Raw genomic sequence first — 14,581 nt, forward strand, 5'->3', positions numbered from 1 at the left:
TAGTTTTGGTTTCCTCCTCTTAGGGTTTTAAATCACCATTGATTATTATTTAACATTTATGTTACTACATTATAGAACTTTAGACACAGAGTGTAGGGGAGAGATCAATCCATCTTATTCATTTTGCAAATGTGATGCTGAGGTTGAGGGGGGACAAAAGGTATTTATCTATACTCAAAGAAAAATGATTCTGCTAAAATTAATTGACAGTTTGGAAAAATACATTTGGTTAGTTCACTTTATGACAGCATACCCAAATGGATTAAAGAATTTTAAAAATGAATAAAATAGCCAAAAGAATATATATGTATATACGTGTGTGTATATGCATGTGCACGCATGTGTGTACACACACATATTTAGAGGCTAGAAAAGATCTTTACCTTTGATTCATTTTTGGGAAATGTTTTTGAAATATACATACAGAAAAAAGTATGCAAATCATAAGTGTGCTGGATGAGTTTCACTGAGTGAATACTCCTGTGTAATTACATAAACCAAAGGAAGAAAACAGAAGGGAAATGATTGATAAGGTTGACAACATAAATAATTTAAAACATCTCTATGTCAAAAAAATGTCAAACAAAATTAAAGGGGAAAATAATAAACTGGGAAAGTGTTTGCAAATATATGAAACGTATAATTACCTTACTATTTATTTTATTTTTCAAAGTAAAAAAATCATTAGGAAATTTGAATACACGAGTTAGAAAACAGACAAAGTACATAGAAGGCAATTCAATATATGAGGGGAAAAAATCCTTCTCTAGTAATTAAAGAAATTAGCAATGATAGGTGCTGGAAACAGGACTTTGCCTGCATTTCTAGTGAGGGTATAAATGAAGTTTAGTGTGACTATGGGGGAGGGGTGGAGACATTGGCTGTGTGCAATTTGCAGTAGGTATCATAAGCCTGCAACATGTACAGGCACTTTTACCCAAAAATTCTACTTCTAGAAATTGCTTAAAGTAAATAATAGTAAAACACAAGAAATAACTTAAAATGTCTAAAATAGGAGTTTGGTTAAACAGAGTATATCTTCTCCAGCCATTAAAAACCATCACAGAAGAATACTGAATAACATGAAAAAAATTGCAATATGGTAAGGAAAGACATCAAACTATAAAACTAAATGTATGGTAAGAACCCAATGTTTTCAATAAATGGTACACTTATGTATGTAAAAAAATAGCAACAGATCTTACATTAAAATGTGAACAAGTTTGGGGCACCTAGATGGCTCAGTTGGTTAAGCACCCGACTCTTTTTTTTTTAATTAAAAAAAATTTTTTTTATGTTTATTTAGTTCTTAGAGTGTGAGGCAGGAGAGGGACAGAGAGAGAGGGAGACACAGAATCTGAAACACGCTCAGCTCAGAGCCTGACACAGGGCTCAAACTCACGAGCTATGAGATCACAACCTGAGCTGAAGTCAGATACTCAACCAACTGGGCCACCCAGGCTCCCCAACCTTTAACTCTTGATTTCGGCTCAGGTTGAGCCACTGGGCATGGAGCCTGCTTGAGATTCTCTCTCTCTCTCTCTCTCTCTCTCTCTCTCTCACTCTCACTCTCACTCTCACTCTCGCTCTTGCTCTCCCTCTACTGCTCATGCTCTCTCTCCATCTAAAAAACAAAAAACAAACAAATAAACTTAAAAAATGTGAACAGGTTTAAATCTGGCTGAAGAAATATGGGTGACTAATTTTCTCTTTGTGCTTTTCTGTATTTTCCAAGTTTTCTGTAGTAAATAGTAATATTCTAATCAGAAAAAAAATATTACAGGTAATAAAAATAATATAAAAGTGTTTTTTTAATTTTAAAGTTTTATATAGTGTTATTGCATAGAGTCTGTATCCTAAGCAGTAAAAATGTCCTTTTTACATGTACTAGCTGCACATAAAAGAAATTAAAATATGGACTCCTTTTATGTTCTCTAGAAGTGTTAAGAAATTTTATACTCCTCTTTAAAGATGTACACATAATGGTTGCCTTTTTGTGGTGAAATCTTGACAATCATTCAACATGTAACACCAAGATTAATCAAGAATTACCACTAATAGGGGCAACTGGGTGGCTCAGTCAGCTAAGCACCTGACTTCCACTCAGGTCATGATTTCACAGTTCCTGAGTTCGAGCCCCACATTGGGCTCTGCACTGACAGGTGGGAGCCTGCTTTGGATTCTCCATCTCCTTGCTCTCTGCCACTCCTCCCTCTCTGTCTCTCTCTAAAAAATAAATAAACATTTTTTTTAAACCACTCTTTTTTTTTTTTTTTTTTTTTAGTGTTGATTTATTTTTTGAGAGAGAGAGACAGAGTGTGAGTAGGGGAGGGGCAGAGAGAGAGGGAGACACAGAATCTGAAGCAGGCTTAGGCTCTGAGCTGTCAGCACAGAGCCTGATATGGAGCTTGAACCCATGAGGTGTGAGGTCATGACTTGAGCCTAAGTTGGAAGCTTAGCTGACTGAGCCACCCCTAAAAAACACTCTTAAAAAAAAAAAAAGAGTTACCATTAATATACTAACGAGGTAATTCTCATGACAAATAATAGAGGTACATATTCTCCTGGAACACCAATAGATAAAACGTATTAGATTACTAATTAGTAGTAGTAGTATTAGTAGTATTCCAAGGTGACTCACTCATGGTACCAAATTACTATGACAATTCTAGCACTGTCTGAAGTGTTTCACTGAATTACACTGAACTACAAGTATATATATATTAAGCTTTTATTTACTTACCTAATAGGACAATCTGTCAAATTTATGCCCTAGAAAGGATTACATGAATATTTTCTTTTTCTTCTTATGCAAAAGATGTTGCCACTCCCTCCTCAGTGGATAAAGACCGAAGACCATCTTTAAGCAGAGCATTATAACTTGTGCATACTAGAGGGCATGGGTGATAGGAAACAGAAGAAAGAGGCATTTAGTTTAAAGCCAGCTCCTTAACTGAAAAGTTGAAGGAAACTATTTATATGAGGAGCCCAGCTGTCTTTGGGGAAGGGAGACAAATTGCCCCAATTCTTGACCCCTAAGTTTTCTACCTGAAGTTTGGTTTCAGGTAGGTTCATAGATTGGGTTAAGTAGTCCCGTCCAAGGCCCAGGTGCAAGCCATGCAGCAGGGCCCGTGAAATAAGACTGTAGGAGTGAGACTCATGGCTTGACCCTGAATCAAAAGGGGAAGTAGGGCCTGCTTAGCCCTGCAAGTCTGCCCTGAACCACAAGTCCACAGTAATGAAACTCACCTAAGATGTTTTCCAGTGACAGCAAGGAAGAAGAGCGATAATAAGTCCTGTTTATAAGTGTAATTTAATTCAGATATACAGTACAAAAAAGAAATAAGTGAAGCTAAAGGAGTTGTTGAAATTCAAAATCAGGACATAGTTCTTGACTACAAGAGGTAATATTTTCTAAAAGAGTCTTCTTTAAAAAAAGTTTATTTATTTATTTAGAGAGGGAGAGTGCAAATGGGGGGGGAGGGGCAGAGAGAGGGAGAGAGAGAATTCCAAGCAGGCTCCACGCTGTCAGCACAGAGCCCTACATGGGGCCTGAACTCATGTACTGTGAGATCATGACCTGAGCGGAAATCAGGAGTTGGATGCTCTACCGACTGAGCCACACAGGTGCCCCTGAAAGAATCCTCTTAGGAAAGAACTTATGAAAAATACAAAGAGGTTGAAGTTGTGTTTATTTTTTAATAAAACCTTTATATCTTAGCTGATAGTAATTAACATCTTGCTAAGAAAAGATCAAGGACCTTATCGCTTCTGGCATTCCTCCTAGTAATGTTTATTTAGACTATTATTATAGTTTATACATTATATGATTTTTAACATTTATTTTCCAGCCTGTAGCAAAATCTCCATAGTAACTCCATAGTGTCATTTCTGCGTTTTTAACAGAGACTATACTCACGGCCAGCTTTCCCACTACAGTTTCTCTGTTTCTGAACTCTTTGCTTCAATCTCTTCATTGACTGATTTTTTTTTTAAGATAATTCCCAAGAGGAATTCGTGAAATCCTTAATGTTGGTTAGATATGATTCACCAGGCACCATTCTGTAAGAGATATTTCATATTACCTGTGTCTTTTGCACCTGGACAACTCAAATTTTAGAGAAGTTTATTATATTTGGGGTCCTCCTTAACAATGCCTGAAAGTCCCTGAAAATTAAGTATATTCTCCTTTTTTATCTGATCATTTTTGGTACTTTAAAAAGAAAAAAAAATATTGTACTGGAATTATGTAATTAATAAACTAGGTACAGTTTATTAAATGTCCTGGATACTTGGTTAACTCCAAGAGTCACATATGGGCCTGTATAGAAGACTGTTTCTGAGTTTAGCACCTTGTCTACCATTAATGTTGTTCCCAGCCAGTCTAGACCCTAAAGTGGGGGGCTGTTGTCATTAAACACCAAGTTGAAAAGGGGCAGAGCTGTTTATTATATGGAATGCAGAGAGTGGCATCTTCCCCTTGCTTCTTACCATTAAAAAAAAATTTTTTTTTCAGTTTATTTATTCTGCGAGGGGGGGGGGAGAGAGCAAACAGAGGAAGGACGGCAGGAGGGGGGGTGGAGAATCCCAAGCACGCTCCGCACTGATGGTGTGTTGCCTGATGTAGGGCTCAAATTCATGAACTGTGAGATCATGACCTGAGCTGAGATCAAGAGTTGGGGACTTAACAGACTGAGCTATCCAGGTACCCCTCCCCACTCCTGGCTTCTTATCAATAAAAACGATATTAGTACATTGCTTAGTTCATGCTATAGACCTAATGCTTATGTCCTCTCAAAATTCTAAATCCCCCAATGTTATGGTGGGTACTTTTGGGGGAGATTAGATCATGAGAGTGAAGCTTCTCATGAATGGAATTAACATCCTTGTAAAAGACAGAGAGCTCCCTTGTCTTTTCCACCATATGAGGACACAGTGAGAAGATGATGTTCCATGAGCCAGGAAGCAGGCTGTCACTAGACACTGAATCTGCCAGCACCTTGATCTTGGATTGCCCAGCCCTGAGAACAGTGAGAAATAAGTTTATGTTGTTTATAAGCCACCCCATCTAAGATAATCTAAGACGGTTTATAATAAGCACTTAATGTTAGCTAAGCACTTTACATGCATCATGTCACAATTCTATCAGGTAAGGGCTATTGAAATTCCCGTTTGATAAATACACGAAGACTTGTTCATATTCATATACCTAGTGAATGACAAAGTTGCATTTGAACCCAGGCCATCTGCCTTCATGGATCAGACAAAGGGAATCGTTGCCTTCTACATCCGGATGTTGGCCCCTAAACGGCACACCTCTGCATGTTCAACAGCAGTGGCAGCAGCTTCAGCAAACATCAGCATCACAGTTGCCATTCAGCAGATTGGAAATTACCAGAGTCATATCTAATAACTGCAGTGAGGTGAGTAGGAGAGGAAAGAAATGATTCCATGAACTAGACCAAGTTGCTTATGGAAAAATAATCTCTAGTCCCTCTTTGACCATTTCTGGAGGGTATGAAAAAACTGGAATTCCCAAAGGATAAGAGGAGCAGATCTGGGGAGATACAAAATTATGGCTGCTTTTGCCTATAGTGTTACCCTAGGTCTGGCTCACCTAAATGTAAATACATGCACCAACAGTTCCTGATACGTGTGAGCATGAAGATATTTAGACTATATATGATCACAAAGGTGTTGACTCAACACTTTCTCAATAGGGTGTTGGAAAAACCTGCAGCTAAAAGTAAGATAAGCAACTCTCTACTTGTTCTCTTGTTCTGGCTCTGATCCACCCGTTGATCCTTTTGAAGCTCTCATACCAGTCTTCACCTTCCTTGCTGGTATCATGCAGATTCATGCCCAGCTGGGAACTTCCTGGTATGGGGTGGGGTGGGGGTGGGGCTGCTGTGGGTGTGGGGAATAGAAACTGTATTAAATCTTCAGTCTGTCTACAACTGTTCAAGGTTCAGACTGAAACACCCGGAGTTTACATCTACGTCATGCTAATTGCTCTCTGCAAAATGATTTGCTTTTTTGCTTTCAGTGCTGTGGTGAGAGGGTTTTATTGATGGCCTGCTTTTATTTTTTCTTATTAACTTTTTTTAATGTTTATTCTTTGAGAGAGACAGAGAACACGAGTGGGGGAAGGGCAGAGAGAAAAGGGGACAGAAGATCTGAAACAGCCTCTAGCTGACAGCAGAGAGTTCGATGCCCGGCTCAAACCCTGAGAACCGTGAGATCATGACCTGAGCCAAAGGCAGATGTCTAACAGACTGAGCCCCCAGATGTCCCGATGACCTGCTTTTAGAGGGACGTTCCAGATGGAGTGCTTTATGACTCTTGCACCATTTAGAAGCAATTTACTTTAGTTGTTTGGGGTATTACTCAATGCCATTGTCTTACCCCCATCCCTATTGCATTATTTATAATTATTACATAGTTTGAAGCAAGAAATACATTTGCATATGAAAAGCAAATGGTTAACAATGAGGATTGGGAGTTTGATTGCTTTAGATTCTAGTCTAGACCCAGTTCTTCCAAACTGTGTGACCTCGGGCAAAATACTTAACCTCTCTAATCCTCAATTTCCTTGGCCGTAAAATGACAATTAAATGACAGCCAACAACAAATCCAGAAAGCCTCCCCTCTCCTTTATTTGGCATGTTTTAGATACTTACAAGGAGACACTTCCGTGTTATTAAAGATCTTTTTGGGAGGGGGTGGAGGAAGTAATGTTAGGAACTAATGTTTTTATCTGGGGTTGTGAGAAAACTTCAGCTCTCTGAAACTTAAAATTCTTTATGTTCTTCATTTACCAACTGCTTCTGACATAACATTAAAAAAATAGATTTTCTCAGAGATTTCACTGTCTATAACAAGTGATTTTCAGTCTGGAAATGATTTCTTCAAACAGAATTCTTGAATTTTTTGGAGATTTTTTTTTTTACTTAAATAAAAGTAAACAAGAATGAGGAATTTATTCAAAAGCAGATATTAGTGAATGAAGAACTAATGGCAGAGGGTTTTTTCCTGTTAAAGTATACATAACATAAAATTTACCGTTTTTTTTTACTGTTTTTTAAAATTTATTTGTGAGAGAGAGGGGAAAGAGAACGTGAGCAGGGGAGGAGCAGGGGATCAGAAGCAGGCTCCATGTTGACAGCAGAGAGCTCAAAGTGGGCTCAAACCCAGGAACAGTAAGATCATGACCTGAACCGAAGTCAGATGCTCAACCGACTAAGCCACCCAGGAGCCCCCAAACTTACCATGTTTAAGTGTGTAGTTCGGCGACAACTAGTACAGTCACAGTGTCATGCAACCATTGCTACCATCCATTTCTACAACTTATTCATCTTCCCCAACTGATACTCTGAACCCATTAAGCAATAACTTCTCATTCTCCCTTCCCCTGAGCCCTTTGGGCAACCACCAAGCAGATATCTGTAATAGTAGATATATACTTTTTAATGCCTATTTATTGTGGAGAGAGAGCAGGGGAGGGGCAGAGAGAGAGGGACAGAGGATCCGAAGCAGGGTCTGTGAAGCAGGCTCTGTGCTGACAGCAGCGAGCCCTGTGCGGGGGCTTGGACTCACCAACCATGAGATCATAACCTGAGCCAAAGTTGAACACTCAACTGACTGAGCCACGCAGGCGCCCCACTAGTAGATATTTTTAAAGAGGAAGAACAGGATGGCACTTCATAGCTTGGGGCAGGCATTGCATTTCTACGGGGGCAGGGGCGTGGGGAACAGGGCGGGCAGGGGGGGTCCTGTATTATTTCTAAACTATGGCACTGAGATGTTAATCTGGCTTCTTGGCATCAACACCACAGAGGAATGCCCAGTTGACCTGAGCACCTGGCTGGGGGGTGGGGGGTGGAGGGGTGGCAGAGGGGGGCATACCATGCTTATGGTGTACAGCCTGGGGACCTGACCGAAGCCTCATCCCTTCCTGCTGCTTTGAGAAATCAGCCCTAGTCTTGATATCCTGTTTTAGGCCCTGCTCAACCTCTCATTCTTCCTCTGGAGCCTTGAATTTCAGGCCAGGGACTCCAGCTGGTTTAACACCCGCCTGCCAAAGCCAGCTCAGTTTCCACCCCACCAGGAATTTACTGTTCAGCAACCCAACCCTGTTTCCTCCAGCCTAAATACTGACCTAGTAAAGGCACGCTAGACCTGGGCGCTTATCTGTAAACCGAAGAGGGTGAATTAGGTAGTCTCAAAGGTATATTGCAGCTTTAAAGTTGTTACTCTCTGTTTAAGAAAAATAGTGGTCCTAATATAATAGCCTAGATAAGATTCTTCTATACAAATTCTCTCTCCTACTGGTATCGGTCATTTTTGATGTAAACATAAATGCTGAAAGCATTATATTTGCTTTGACAGTTCAGCTAATGGTCAGCAAAGGGTTAATGCATTTAGAAGAGAAGATAATCTGTTAGTCAGTACAAAGTATTTCATATCCTGAATATAATCCTGAAAAAATTGGAGATCTTTGAGGAGCCTTTAGCTGGACTATATTGTCTTTGTGTAAAATGGTTTTGGCTTTCACTCTAATACAGCTTTAGCCTAGGTGAGGGCTAGTCGCTTGCTATTTGATAGGGCTATTTGCATTTCAAAGCTAATCAGTATTAAATAATCAACTGGTAAAGAAGAGTAAGAGGGTCATTGTGTGTTTTTTATTATTGTGAAAAACATGCTGAGAGGCTGAGAGCTCACTAGAATTCTAGCAGATAAGAAAGTGGTTTATGTGAAAGGTCTCTTAATGGGTGTGTTACTCATTTCTTTCTGCTCACATGACTGCCAGGCTTTATAAGGAAGTAAACATAAAATGTGGAGAGAATAACCATGTTTATTTCCAATACAGACCTTATATTTAAAAAAGCCTTTTTTTAATATTTATTTATTTTTGAGAGAGAAAGAGAGAGAGAGACAAAGCGTGAGCAGGGGAGGGGCAGAGAGAGAGGGAGACACAGAATCCGAAGCAGGTAGCACAGAGCTGGTAGCACAGAGCCCAACACAGGGCTCAAACTCACAAACCATGAGATCATGACCTGAGCCCAAGTCAGACGTTTAACCAATTGAGCTACCCAGGCGCCCCACAGACCTTATATTTAAGGTGAAAGCATCTCTCAAATCTAGTAACTAGATAGTTACTTTTTAGGATCTTTAATAGTTTGAATTAAGAATTATAATGTTTTGTTGACCAACTCAGACGAAAGTTGATTGTAACTCTAGGGGCAACTGGGTGGCTCAATCAGTTGAGCGTTCGACTTCGGCTCAGGTCATGGAAAAAAATTTTTTTAATGTTTATTTTTGAGACAGCCCAAGTAGGGGAGGGGCAGGGAAGAGGGGACAGAGGATCTGAAGCAGACTCTGCACTGACAGGCGGACAGCAGCAAGCCCAATGTGGGACTTGAACTCACAAACTGTGAGATCATGACCTAAGCCAAAGTCAGAGACTCAACTGACTTTGCCCCAACGTTAAAATAAATAAATAAATAAATATATATATATATATATATATATATGTATGTGTGTATATATATATATATATATATATATATATATATTTCCAAAGACATTCTTATTTAAAAAAAACCAAAAAACAAAATTTGATTGTAACTCTAATTTGGTGGTTCTTAACCCCAGAACATTGGAATTGTAGCTGGGATGCAGAAGTGCAAGAGAACCTGGCTCTGTGCGTCCTAAACAGACCAGGTTCGTCACTTGCCTCTAACAAAATCCAAAGTCAGAGAAATAAGTGATGGTGAAGCAAGAAAGGGATTTATTTCAGTGAGGCCAACACCTGGAAGACAGTGGATTAGCGTCTCAAAGCTTGTCTCCAAAGTGCAGGTAATACTTCCAGGTTGATAAAAGGAAAATGTGTGGTAATGGTGGGGGTGTACGTGCAGGTGGGTGGTAAAGATCAGGTAGATAGTTATCAATCACATGGGGTCTTGCTAGTTCAGTATGGTCTTTGTTACTTGAGGGGATAGTTTCAGTTCCCCTCGGGGGATACTTTGCCCGCTGCCTTTTGCCTGAGTTGTGAGATAAACTGGAAAGAAGAACATAATCGATTAGAAAGTTTGAGGTCAAAATGAAGGTAGTTGAAGTCCTCTTTTAGAATCATCAAGGGCAAAGAAAAATATCGATGTTTGTTTGCACCCCAGAGAACGATGTCATTGGTTTGGGGTGGTGCCTGGTTGTCAATATTGTTTAGTAATTTTCAAGCGATTCTCCTGGGTTGAAGGTTGAGAATCACTATTCTAATTATCCCGAACATATCTTTATTCATGAAAAAACAATCCAAAAACAAAAACAAAACTTCATTGACATTCCCAATGTCAGTAGCTGTGCTGTCAATTAAAAAATTTATTTTTAATATTTATTTATTTTTGAGGGGGAGAGAGAGAGGGCACAAGTGGAAGAGGGGCAGAGAGAGAGGGAGACACAGAATCCCAAGCAGGCTCCAGGCTCTGAGCTGTCAGCACAGAGCCCAGCGTGGGGCTTTAACTCATGAATTGCGAGATCATGACCTCTGTACTCTCAATTTTTGATTGCGCACATCTATTTAAAAAATGAGAATAGAGGGGTGCCTGGATGACTCAGTCGGCTGAGCGTCTGACTTGGGCTTAGGTCGTGATCTCATGGTTCATGGGCTGGAGCCCCACATCGGGCTCTCTGCTGTCAGTACAGAGCCCGCCTGGGATCCTCTGTCCCCAACCCCTCTCTGTACCTCCCCCTCTCTTGTGCTCTCTGTCTCTCAAAAATAAATAAACACTTAAAAAAAAAACCCGGCTAAAGTGGTAAATTAAAAAAAAAAAAAAAGAACACTTACCAGTGTCTCTGTGCATGTGTTTGCACTGTGTTACTAATATATTATCTATATTTATAAAACAGAGAAGAGTAGACATTTGTAAAAATATGAATAATAATAAACATTTCTTCCTGTACCCCTAAGCATTCTTACAGCCACTCTTCCACAGGATAAAGTCCTAATTCCTTAGCATGGAATTCAAGGTTTTCTCCAAACAGAATTTTATCTCCCTCTTATCACTGTTATACACCATACTGTGTTTGTTTGTTTATGGTTATATTTCCTAATGTCATAGACCACTTGCCTGGGAAATAGACTGTGAGATGGAAACTTGCATGTAGAAAGTTTATCAAGGAGCAAAGGAATTAGGATTGGGCAGAAGATAGAGGAGATGCAGTTGTTTTTTTTGTTTTTGTTTTTAATGTTCATTTATTTATTTATTTTAGAGAGAGATAGAGGCAGAGAGAATCCCAAGCAGGCTCCAGGCTGTCAGCACAGAACCCTAGGAGGCATGAGATCAATGAGATTTAGACCTGAGCCTAAGTCAAGAGTCTGAAGCTTAACTAGCTAAGCCACCCAGGATCCCCTAGGGGAGATGCAGTTGTAACAGAGTTCTGGAGCTATACGTCCCTTCAGAGTTGTCCCACCATGAGGCAAGGGGGTTAGTCCTTCATCCAGCATTGAGTGGTTATCTGTGTGGGCTGCCCCTGGGAGAGGTGGTTCTGATAGCAAATCGCAGACAGCCATCACCCACCAACCTGACAGCTGTTGGGGGAATGAAAATGCCTCCAGTCCGGAGAGGGGATGCTCACCACAGCATCCACCAGACTCCCTGCCACATGCCTTAGCACAGCTTCTCCCTGACACAGGAATATTTCACCCTGTCTCTGCCCTGCAAAACCCAGCACTCCCTGGAGGCTCAATTTATTATTATTTTTCTTAATGCTTTATTACTTATTTTTGAGAGATAGAGAAAGAGTGCAAACAGGGGAGGGGCAGAGAGAGAGGGAGACACAGTATCGAAAGCAGCTCTAGGCTCTGAGCTGTCAGTGCAGAGCCTGATGTGGGGCTCCAACTCACAAGCTGTGAGATCATGACGTGAGCTGAAGTCAGACACTTAACCGACTGAGCCACCCAGGAGCCCCCGCCGCAGGCTCAATTTAAAATGCCACCACTTTTTTTTAATTTTTTTTTAACATTTATTCATTTTTGAGAGACAGAGAGAGAGACAGACAGACAGATCATGACTGGGGGAGGGGCAGAAAGAGAGAGGGAGACACAGAATCTGAAGCAGGCTCCAGGCTCTGAGCTGTCACACAGCCCAATGCGGGGCTCAAACTCATGGACCTACCATGAGATCATGACCTGAGCTGAAGTCAGATGCTCAACCTACTGAGCCACCCAGGCACCCCACCACTTCTTCCTCAAAGTCTGTACTCCTTTTCTGGGTGTAGAACCAGGAGACACAGCAGAGATGTGACTTTGATGTCACAGACACCTGGGTTTGAATTTTGTATTTTAGGGACCTTGCTTGGGCAAGTTATTTAAGTTCTCTGAGTCTGACTAGAGCTTATGGAGACCTAATCTACAGGATTTTTACAAGGATTAATTGAAATAATCACTTGGGGACACCTGGGTGGTTCAGTTGGTTGAACAATCAACACTTCGGCTCAGGTCACAATCTCATGGTTTGTGAGTTTGAGCCCCGTGTCAGGCTCACTGCTGTTAGCCTGTCAGCACAAAGCCTGCTTCAGATCTTCTGTCCCCCTCTCTCTGCCCCTCCCCACTTGTAGTCTCCCAAAAAATAAATAGGGGCAGCTCAGTCGGTTAAGCATTGGACTCTTGGTTTTACTCAGGTCATGATCTCAAGGTTCGTGTGTCTGAGCCCTGCATCGGGCTTTGTTTTGACAGTGTGCAGCCTGCTTGGAATTCTCTCTCTCCGCCTCTCTCTTCCCTGCCCCCCTATTCACTCATTCTGTCTCTCTCTCTCTCTCTCTCTCTCTCTCTCTCTCTCTCAATAAATAAATAAATAAATAAATAAATAAATAAATAAATAAATAAATATTTTTAAAAAAGAATCACTCAACCAGTGGTACTATGACATTTTTGTTCTAGCTTTTACTTCCTCTTTTCCACATTTCTGTAGTTTACTTAAATGATTTCAATGTCAAAATAAAAAAAATAAAACAAAAAACAAATGGCAAGACAAATATAATTAAGATGCTATAGTGATTTTTCATGTTTATTCAATTTAAAATCTTATTTATTCTGAAATAATGTTTCTGCTTTTATGAAAAATTGATTTTTTTTCAGCTTTAGGAAAATCTGATGACAGAGTAAGAGATTTTTCACAGAACTTTATGGTGGTACAATTTATGTAACAATAGATTTTTGAAGGAATCTTAATTAGGAAAATAAAATTTTGGCCATATATACATATGCACATATATGCATGAAGAAATTATTGGCTCATGAAACTAAAAATGCAGATATAATCACTATATCATAATACCTGCCTATTATGCTGATATTGATACTATTTTCTGTATTTATATTATATAGTTATTTGCTAGTAATATTTATAATATAATATATAATGTATATAATTAACTTCTCTTTGATTGCCAATTATTTGTTGAGCACTATAGCATCTATAATATAGTGAAAGGCGTGAGAAAATTGCAACTTAAAAGCTTAAGTTACGGGAAACTGAAACCTAACCAAGCTTAACCAGCTTGTTCCGCTTCTGTACAATTGCTTGGCACGCCAATGTATTCCTGATCAATCATTATTGCCTGGCACATCCGTATATTCTTGATCAACCATTGTTACTTGGCACATCCGTGTACTCCTGATCAATCATTGTTGCTTGGCACATCTGTGTATTCCTGATCAATCATTGTGATACCCGTACCCCCGGTTGTGGTCTGACCTAAAGGCAGGAACCAATCGAATACTGTTAAGTGTCCAACTTTAAACACCAACCAATCACAGCTCTGTAACTGTGGAAAATTCCTGATTTCCCCATGACTTGTTTGTACCTGTCTATAAAAGGGGTGTAAAAACCTCTCTCAGGGCCTCTTGGCATCACGGGCAACGGGGGCGCAGAGGTCCAGTTTCGAACCTGCAATAAATGACCCTTGCTGCTTAGCTTTGACTCTGGACTCTGGTGGTTTGTTTTTGGGGGTCTCTTAGACTCTGGGCGTTTCAATAGAAAACATTTTAATTAGTGCTATAGAGAAAGGTGAAATGGGATTCCTATTCTGAAGAAACTCAAAATCATTTAACTGATGAAAAATAAACAATAATAAATATTTCAAATAATATTTCAAGAAAAAGGAGATCACTTTGGAAATAATTTAGATCTTTTACGTAATTGGTACTGACATCTCTGAACATACCATAGCATTTCAGGAGCCAGGCTGGTCTGGAGAAGTTCTCTCAGAGGATAGATAGGATTTAGACAAGTTATCAACTCCTTGATTATTAGTGACCTAATATGGTATAACTTTGTATCTCACACAGGGCTTAATATATGCTAGGCCCTCAGCTAAAAAAAAAAAAAAAAAAAGTAATTAGTGTAAATGCATACAAATAAATGCTGAGTGTATAAATTGGGTATCTGGGGAAGAATGAGGAAGGATTCCAGATTTATGGTAGAATTTGAGGGAAACAACAAAGGTGGTAGGAATCCTGACATGCTGGGTGGTGAGAGTGAAAGTCTGTTTGGTGGAAGTGAAGTCCTCAGACAGGAATGGA

General features: G+C 39.8%; 1 protein-coding gene across 4 annotated transcripts in view; it reads left to right on the forward strand.

Moving 5' to 3' along the window:
* The window catches only part of LOC113604776 (uncharacterized), a 591,327-nt gene that overhangs the window by 26,146 nt on the left and 550,600 nt on the right, over nucleotides 1-14,581 (forward strand). For 2 of the 4 annotated variants that reach the window (XR_003426789.2, XR_008298132.1), the window contains exon 3: nucleotides 5,242-5,423. The exons of the other annotated variants lie outside the window; for them this stretch is intronic. The gene's annotated coding sequence lies outside the window, so the exon portion shown is untranslated. The remainder of the gene's footprint in view (nucleotides 1-5,241; nucleotides 5,424-14,581) is intronic. 4 annotated transcript variants of the gene reach the window in all.

The sequence above is a fragment of the Acinonyx jubatus genome, chromosome C2 (assembly GCF_027475565.1).
Source record: "Acinonyx jubatus isolate Ajub_Pintada_27869175 chromosome C2, VMU_Ajub_asm_v1.0, whole genome shotgun sequence".
Classification (NCBI taxonomy): Eukaryota; Metazoa; Chordata; class Mammalia; order Carnivora; family Felidae; genus Acinonyx; species Acinonyx jubatus.